Here is a 10,098-nt window from a genome sequence, read left to right on the forward strand (position 1 = left end):
TCAGTATGTCTTTACATTTCACATTTCTTTTATAGTATATTTAACAACTGCCTTTTTTCATTTTTAATCCGAGGTGATCTCTTAAAAGTAAAAGTTCTTAATTGGTATCTGTAGTTCCATGAAGAACTTTTAACATCCAAGTACTCTTAAAATTAAGTTTTTATTGGCATCTATGGTTCCATGAATAACCTTTAACATCCATGGAACCTCTGAAGGTTCCTTAAAGTGGAAAAGGTTCTTTAGATTGTTAAATGTTCTTGAATTTGAAAAAAAAATTACTGGAAAAATTGTTCTTTTAAGAACTGTTCTCTGAAAAGTTCTTTGGGGAACCAAAAAAGGTTCTGTGAAAACCCCTTTTGCATCCTTTATTTTTAAGTGTATAGAACCTTTCAATAGGATGAAATGTTTTTATGGTCAAAAAACATTCTTTAGTCGGTGCCAATAGCCTAGTGGGCAGTGCGCCGACATATAGGGCTGTTGTGCTCCGGGCGTCCCGAGTTTGAGTCCTGGCTCGTGGACCTTTCCCGATCCCGCCCCCCTCTCTCTCTCTCCTACTTTGCTTCCTGTCACTGCTATACTGTCCTATCAAAATAAAATAAAAATGCCAAAAATAAATCTTAAAAAAAAAAAAAAAGTTATTTAGAGTTTTTAAATCATTCCCATGGAATCAAATATGGAACCTTTATTTTTAAGAGTGTGGAAACAGGCTTCCACAGTATATAGTACTGTACAGTAAAAGCTAGTATTCCATTCTCTGTCCTTAATATATCACAGCCTCTCATATGTTTGTGGTTAGTCCAATTATGGTCTAAAATACCTAATTGTAAAAGATCATAATTAATGGTTAATTTGCATGTTCAAGTTAGTTGATCCAATTTGACCTCATCAGATATTTGAGAGTGAGTCCTTTAAAAACTGTGATGTTCCATGCTGCTGTAATATGCTGGATGTCATATGCATTTGAATTATTAAGATGCGCACATGATATTTAGAAAGGTGGCTCTCTGTAAATGTGCCTCTTTTTATTATTTCACATGAATTTTCTCCTATATAATTATCTGCATCTGCAGCAGTGCGATTAAGCCTACACAAAGATGGGATATTGTTTCTGCTGCTTATTCACAGTTCAGCATGCAATCATCGATGGTAGGCAAATTATGAGGTTAATGACAGATTTCCCACCTTTTCTTACCATGAGCAACATAGGATAAGGGCTCTTTCTGACATGTTGTGGGGGTGGGTTCTGGCAGTGCTAATTGACAAGAAAGACTGAAGGGAATCTGGCTCAAATAAATGAGCTTTAATTGGTAACAGTGTGGGTCCTGTTAATGTGCACTTGTGTCAAATAATTCAGGATTAATCAGCACTCGTTCTGCCGGTGCGAACAGAAAGGAGCTGCAATGGTATGTAAATCACATCTCATAATAAAAACCAAATTCACAACCTAATGTGAATTTAAATGTCATCAAGACATCAATATGCCAGACAAAATAAGCACATATCTTCATTCTGGATAACAGCGCATCTTCAGACAGTAAACAAGACTTGGGTGCTAAAGACATGGATTTATTTAGCCGTAATAGTCTTATAAGTGTAAATCAATATATTTAGCAGGGTTTCCTGTTTGTTGGATGTTGCACTAACTAGCATTACTGTCTCATTTGTATGTGCTGAGTCAATATCCGTACCCTCCAGCAGTTCTTTTCTCCTTTGCTGTCTAAGGGGTGTGTACATTGCAAGTTTAAACAGTCGAACTGCTCTTTGTCTATTCACCGGACAGTATTTTATCTCAGGAGATTCTTAACCTTCATCTGTCCTGCTGAATTAAGTATCCAGATTTTATGTCTTGATTTGTTTTAATGTAGTGAAGCACTTTGCCAGATTGTTTTGTACTACTAGCCTTCTGTTTCTTTCTCTTTCAGGTCCTCCTTCGCCAAAGTCAAACACAATAACCTTGTCTAACACATCCTCTTCCACAGAAACACACTCTTGTTACAAATACAAACCGAAAGAACAGTAAGCAAGAACCTTTAGAAGTCCAAAAGCCATTAAATAATTAAATAAGTGCTATTGATCCATGCCCCTTATCTGAATCTGTAAGTCTCTATAGCTAAAGCACTTTTATCTGATCTTGCTCCCATTAGAAGATCAGGGGGACTTGATGCTTGGGGCAAGAAACAAACAAGCGCTGTTTTTTTTTCTTTTATAAAGATATTGGAAATACAAACAAGGCATCCATTTCAAAACCCACTGTAAATGTAACACAAAGGGGGAAAATCAAGGGACTTCAGCAAACGTCTGTTCCACTTGATATTTTACTCAGAGCATTTTGAGTAGATTAATGGAGTCGTTCATCCAAAAAGCTGCATGTTTGTAATGAACAAATCCATCATTAAGATGTTTTTAACTTCAAATCATTGCTTCCAGTGGAAAACATTGTTTCGTCTGGAGAGAAATATACACAGATCAAGCACCATTTACAAGTGAAAGCAGTCCAGTGCACTTCTATACAAATATGTTTTTGATGTGACAGGGCAACAGAGGATGGACTTTTTCACTGGAGGAAGCATTATTATGAATTACTGGCTGGTATTTTGGCCAGAAGTGATGGTTTAAAGTTAAAATGCCTTAATGATAGACTTGTTTATTATAAACACGCAGCTTTTTACTTCACAAGATGTTAAATAATGGATTGCTTGTGGATTATTGTGATTTTTATATCAGCTGTTTGGACTCTCGTTCTGACGGCACCCATTCACTGCAGAGGATCCATTGATGAGCAAGTGATGGAATGCTAAATTTCTCCAAATATGTTCCCATGAAGAAACAAACTCATCTTCGTCTTGAATGTCGTGAGGGTAAGTACATTTTCTACTACTTTTCATATCTGGGTGTACTATGCCTTTACCAATACAATTTTTATTCCCCATTTTCACACATACTTCCTTATACATGCTAATATATATTATCCATTAACGAGGCCTTGTAAACTGATGACGTGGTCAGATTCAAACAAAATGGACAAATTTGTCATTCGGCTTTTCAACAACTCAACAACAATTCTTCATATTCCTGTAACATGTAGAAATGTGAAATAACTTACAATTGTTGATTTTAAATTAACGATGCCCGTAGTTTCAAAAGGTTGCCTTTGAATAGTGTACTGAACAATGAAGTTTTGGAGTTAAAAAGGGTTGAGAACCACTGCTCTGAGGCCACTATTAGGTGATTCCCAAAGTCATTTCCCAGCATTTTAAAGGTGAACTGCTTAATTTCACAATCACAATAAATCAGATGGAGCCAAACAACCCATACATTCCAATATAACATAAAGCAGGGATCAATGAACGCTAAATCTCCAGCAGCCTCGCCCTAGTGCTTGAGGCTCATTATGACGTTAGAACGGCTCGTCATCCTGGATGAGGGCGGGGACATTTACACTCACACAGGGGCTGTATGGGCACGCCCTATTGAGGCTCATTATGACGTCAGAGGGGCACGCCATCTTTGATGAGGGATGAGGGTTTTTCACTAACTCACTCACTCCAGAGCTGTGTGCACGCGCAATAGGTGACCCAAATCAGTGCTGAAGGAGGCAAGGCGATAGTAACATCCCCAACGTGGTTCATCGAGTACAAGGTAGGTGTTTTGATTTTTTTGCACAGCTTTTTGCATGAGCTGTAGGCGCTCAACTCCCACAGGTTCACTTCGTTCATCTTTTTTTATAGTGTAGTTTGCGTTTTTATGTTCGATGAAGTTTCGGAGAGATATCAGAGCTGTAACTGATCGATTCAAAGCGTTGGGTCGTGCTCATGCCTGTTGTGTGTATTTCAGCACCGCGGACAGCGCTCATTAAGAGACGCGCCCGCCAAAACATTACAAATGCACTGAACAAGGACAAAACTACTTATTTTAGCATTGAATCAACGCTTTTGTGGAAGTCAAGCGTCAATGGTACAGACAAACCGTTTTCTTTTGAATAAAGCATAGATGTGTCCTAGTTTTTGAGCAGATTGAAATAATGAGTGTGTCCAGTTGCTTTTTTTTTTTTTTTTTTTTTTTTTTTTTAGACTTGCAAGACGTTCATTATAAAAAGAATGTTTACTCAAACAACAAGTAAGGTAATTCTGGACTGTATTTGCAGTCATATACTGTAGGGGGAAAAAGATTTTTCCATATAATGGTTGAGTGCACTTGAAAAATGTAAGGGATTGTAATGGAGAATCCGTGCTATAGGAGAAATCTCTTAAATAGTTAACTGCAAGTTAAGTTAATATATTCTAAAAGAAAAAAACATGCATTTTATTCTATATTTATGGAGAAAAATCAGTATGTGCAGTATGCATGGTCAGTATGCAAAGATGTTCAGTATGCATTTGTTAAATATAAATATAAAATGCATGCATAAATGCAAATATACATAACAAAGAAAAATACCTTTAAGGTAAAAAAAAATTGTTTGTTTTTTTTAATAAGAAAAATGTGAAACCTTTTTTAATTTATGGGAAAAGGGGCGTTCCCAAAATTCCCCGTGTGAGGAATCACATTTTAATGAATTTTATGTACAATTTTAATTTGATCCTATTTGTGTATCAGATATGTGCAGTCGATTGTTCTGTGTTGCATTTAGTATATTTAATTGATATTTATTGCATTATTTATTTTGTGATTTTAATGAAAGTGCTTTGTCTTCATGTTATCATTGACCACAGTTGATGAAGAGACCAATTTTCATTAACTTGTTGCATTTTAAAGGTTCCTATAAGTTGGTTTATTAGCATTAAATGATTTAATGACATATATAGTCAAAAATATGCCATATCATAATGCCAGAAATACTGTCACAGTAATGTTGCAATAAAACTCTGGCAACCATAGCTGTTCTTTTTTTTTTAAATCTATATAACCCTATATCCTCCATGGTGTTATGTTAACTTGCTCTTATGTTAACGCAATACTATATCATAAGACATTGGTGGAATGTAAGATGAGCTTGTTGATAGATGATAAATGTGATTGAAGTCACATTGAAGGGCAGCTGGGCCCTGACCATAATTGCGTTTAAAGGTTTGGCTGTTCTCTATATCAATCAACACTGCCAAAAGTTTGTCACACCTCTCCATGTGCAGTGAGCCAACAGACATCGATGTTCAAGGAGAGCCTTGTGTGACTTGTAATGTTGGCATTGCTCTTCTGTTTTGGGGGGAAGTGGCCAGTACGGATTGCATAACTGTTTATCTAGGCCAGAGTGTGTTTTCTTTGTCATCAGGTCTGTTTACAGCTTTATATCTTCCAACGGGGTGTTGGCACTGAACTGTTCCCTCGGAGAGGCTAGTGACAGAAAGACGCTTTGTTCAGGGTTCATGTGTGGATGCTGAAGGAAATGTGTTGTATTGTTGCTTTATTTTTAGATTAGTGTCAAAATGATCCAGTTTTAGAAAATTATCGAGGCGCTTGAAGCAGGTGGAAATGAATATTTTGGGCACACCCTCTACCTGTATGCATTTTGTTCCAAGGAACAGCACAGTGTGAAGTCTAGCGCTGCTTTTCCTAACACATGGTGTTTAAAAATGAATCAAAACAGTGATACATTTGTCTGAAAAGGATTTGGAGCATTATTTACAGACCTCAAAGGCAATATTAACTAAGCTGTAAAAATGACTTTTTTTCGAAGTTGTAAATAAAATAAGGATTATTGGAGTATGTTTTATAAGAAAATACAATTTCATTTTTTTTTTTTTACTTTTAATTCAATGTGTTACTTGCCATTTCTTTGTAATTGTGAAATTTTCTAGCAATTTCTGAGTGAAAATTGTTTCTACACCAAATTTATCCATACGGAAATGTAATATATGACATATATTGCCCTATATCAAGATGATATTGTCATATATGCTACCTATATGGCAATATATAATTTTTCCATACTTACAGTTCATAACATATGTAAAATTCCCATAGTAAAACTTGTATATGCACTAAAAAAAATAGTATATAGTTTTTACTGAAAAATTGCAAGTAAATTTCACATTTAAATTGAGTTAAGTGTGAAATTTTAAAGTAGAAAAGTAGTATTTAAATAGTAAAATAACTTACATTTAAATACAAAAATGTAAATTTTCTTGTAAAACTTTATCCAATCATTCTTGTTTTATTTACAACTATATATATATATAAACAAAATTATTGGATTATGTTTCGTATTCATGCTCTTTTTAAATACATGTGTATCTTTTATATTTTCTTATATAATATCAAGGGTTTAAGATATACATGTATATGTATTGTATTAAGTGTATTACACATTCATAAACACATATTTTTATGAGCTAGATATATATGCTAATATATGAAATTGTTCCAATAGACTTCATATATGTTTTTACTGCATATGACAACATATTTCATCTATGGAAATGTAATATATGCACATAGATTACATTTATTTATGGGACTGTACTGTTTGTCTGATGTTTCAAGATATTTTCTATTTAAAAAGACAGAATTTTTTTCTAAATCACTTCATGTTGTGTGATTCAGCAGTGATTTTACATTGTGACGTGTACAGAAACATCACATCAGTCAGAGATTATGATATAACACGCTCCTTAGGCTGCATATGACTTGCGTGGATGCGCCGTATGTCAAACAGTCGAATGCGAATTGTCTGTTTGCTGTGATGTTCTCTTCTCTCGATGACTCTGGTGGTGACTAATGCTGTCCATGCTGTGCATATGGGCTGTGCAGATGACAGGCTCACGTTCTGCTCTAGGCGTGCAATGCTAACATGTTCGGGCTCCTCTGTAGGGTCAGAGAGAAAGTTAGCAGCCCACAGAAATTACTATGGCTGGTGGCTTTAATGGATGGCTTCGTACAAGCTACCTCCGCTCCATCAGATTAGTACACTGGGCTTGATCCCTTCCTGAATGGGACACTCACTTTGGTTTTAAAGCTGTAATCGCCTCTGGTAAAGATGATTGCTTTGAACCTCCCGAACGCTGCTGCACTACACAGCCAACGCTCTGACACAAATATGACAATTATGTAATTGTGAAGTTTCGAATAATCATTCCAAACTTGATATGTTTTTAAGGTGGCGGTATCCAGCAGGGTTTGTGGCGTCCTTAGGGTTGCGTCTCTTGTCTGTGTGCAATCTGTGGCATTTACCCAGAATAGCAACATTTTCTAAGGGCAGACTTTCAACTTTTTTTCCTCTTTTCAAAAAAAGGACATGTGGTCTTTGATAACACAGCACATTTCACGGCTTGTTCTTCGTAACCGTATCATGTCTGCTGTGCCTCTTCTGCTTGTCACGGGGCAAAACACGGGTTACATCCTTGAAAAGTATATGCTTTTGCTGCTGCTTCGTGTCATGTTGTGTTGTCATTGCATGCTGGCTTACAGTTGAGAAGAATCTTAGAAGAGTCACTCTTAAAAATAAAGATTCTTCATGGGCATCGATGGTTCCATGAAGAACATCCATGGAACCTTTCAATTGCACAATAGGGGCAAAAGGTTCTTTAGATTATTAAACTGTTATTCACCCTAAGAAAAAGTGGTTCTTTTAAGAACTGTTCACTGAAAGGTTCTTTGGAGAACCAAAAAATGGTTCTTCTATGGTACAAAAATGTAAATTTTCTTGTAAAACTTTATCCAATCATTCTTGTTTTATTTACAACTATATATATATATAAACAAAATTATTGGATTATGTTTTGCATTCCAATCATTTTTGTTTTCTTTACAACTATATATACAGTAAAGTGGTTCTTTTAAGAACTGTTCACTGAAAGGTTCTTTGGAGAACCAAAAAATGGTTCTTCTATGGCATTGCTGTCAAAAACCCTTTTTGGAACCTTCATTTTTAAGAGTTTTGGAAAAAAATTTGACCAAGTACTAATTTTCTCAGGGTTTTTTATGCTTTGAATGTCAATCACAACCCGTTTTATTTCAGCAAACTGATGTATTTCTAAATGAAATATGACTTCTCATTTCTATGAGAAGAATTGTGTATCCTTTGGGAATTGTTTGGCTTGTGAAAAATATACCATTTGGAGCCAAGCAGTCGGAGAGGAGGGGTTTCGTGATAGCAGACGAAAAGAAATATAGTTGCAGAGGTAGAACAGGATATTACTTTCTGATTAAAGATTACAAACACAAGCAATTTTTTATTTCATATAATGTGCACTGATGCATTGTGCACAATAAGACCAGGAATGTGCATTGAGAAAGTAAATATATATTTTTTTTCTTTTTCTTTTTTTTATGTGGACCATTTTCACAGACTATGACGCATTTACACAATTATTAACATTACAAATAATGAGGTTTTTAATATTTAAATGTTTTAAATTAAATGTAAATTTAATGAACACTGTAAAAAGTGTTATGTACACTGTGAAAAAATCTGTAAAATATACTGTAAAAACAGCAGATGTGGTTGCCAGAACTTAACCTAAAATGTGGCTTCTGTATTTTTATGGTAAAGTTTTTTCAACTTAAATTTAGAGTAAAAAAAAACATATCATTAACGGCAGAGGCAGTGATGGCAAATTGAATATCTTTCTTTCTAATGTAATTAGTTCCTCAAAAAAAATGAAATTCCTCTTTTGGAAAGTCATCAAAACACTATCATGGATTTTTTTTTCTCTTTTGCTGTTGGGACAAATGGGAATGCATAAAAATGTCATTAATTGTACTGTAGTTTCTGTTCACCACTACATTTGTTTACCCAACTATGATGACTTCTGAGAACCACCGAAATGTCAAAAGAGTTCATTACATGCATTCATTCATTCATACATTCATAGAGGATACATTTTAATAGTGATCTGTTGTTTATAATGCCATATAGCCTATAGCCCATGCATGGCTTCTTATAGTACAGTGTTTTTTGGCTTAGTTTTTGCTGCTGTACTTTTGGCTTCATGTTTTATTCACCCTTTCTTCAGCTTTAAGATGCCTGCCATGGATTTTTCCATGGTCTGACAGACTCTAACAGTTTTTGCATGTGTATTGCTGTAGGGTTTTAAATATGGAGCTCCAGTCATACTCTGGGTATTGTTAAGTATGTGTTGTTGTTCCTCCTAAAGGCTTAAAAGGTCAGATGTTCATATATATCTTTAGAGGAAATGTGATGCATTGAGATACAGATCCCTTGTTGCATTTTGAGCTTTATTCACGAATTCCATGCAGAAAAACTGTAAGAAAATGAATCGTTGAATAGTTCATCTCCCTCCTTTCAGTAAAGCTATTTGATGCACAGTCAAAAAACACAAAAACCGAATGAATAATAAATAACAAGAATTACCGAACACAAATAGCCTGTGTCAGAAATTAATTCCACCTTTCTACCTCACCTTTGCTTCCCGTCCCCATTCCTGCCTTTGGCAAGGAGAGAGAAAATAGACTCATAGCACAAATTTGGCCTTGGATTAAACTCTCCATTTTCCCACTGATTTAGGACCAGTTCCCCTCCCACGGATTCTGTCTGCAAACATAACGAGAAAAATGCAAAACCGATGTCAGATTTTGTTTACAGACACAATATCTCCAAAGCAACACATAGGAGCATGCTGGTTTGGAGCTCTCTGATGAAGAAAGTTTCTCAGCAGAGGGCCGGCCGCTGCTCGAGGGTCTTTCCTTGATCCCGGGATCAGGGTTTTAATGGAGATAAGCCTGTGGTGTGTTGGAGGCGTATCCCGGGGGTTTAAGGGTCATATGTGACCAGATGGTCCCTTGTGAACTGTGTAATATGAAGGAATCATGGGATAGCATTGGAGGGCTGGACCTTTGGAAGCACAGGGTCGGGTTAAATATGTTGACAAGGACATTTTGGTCACGGAGGTCAACACAGGGCTTTTGAGTTACATTCCATCCGCTCTGTTTGATATTTGTTTTGTATAACATGTTATATAATTTAATTAAATGATCAATGGCCATAAAACAATACACCATAAAGGGCCAGTGTTATTTTTAGTATTGTTTATATATTATATACTACTATATGTATATTTATATACTACTACTATATATAGTAGGCCTATTTATTAATATTTTGAATTAACTTTTATTTTTTTATATTTTCAGTTTTAGTAT

At 35.4% G+C, this 10,098-nt stretch overlaps 1 protein-coding gene across 1 annotated transcript in view; it reads left to right on the plus strand.

Moving 5' to 3' along the window:
• Positions 1-3,509: 3,509 nt before the first annotated feature.
• snap25b (synaptosome associated protein 25b) overlaps positions 3,510-10,098 on the plus strand; it is a 43,847-nt gene continuing 37,258 nt past the window's right edge. The window contains exon 1 of the mRNA XM_016492442.1: positions 3,510-3,639. The gene's annotated coding sequence lies outside the window, so the exon portion shown is untranslated. The remainder of the gene's footprint in view (positions 3,640-10,098) is intronic.

The sequence above is a fragment of the Sinocyclocheilus anshuiensis genome, unplaced genomic scaffold (assembly GCF_001515605.1).
Source record: "Sinocyclocheilus anshuiensis isolate Anshui unplaced genomic scaffold, SAMN03320099.WGS_v1.1 scaffold222, whole genome shotgun sequence".
NCBI lineage: Eukaryota > Metazoa > Chordata > Actinopteri > Cypriniformes > Cyprinidae > Sinocyclocheilus > Sinocyclocheilus anshuiensis.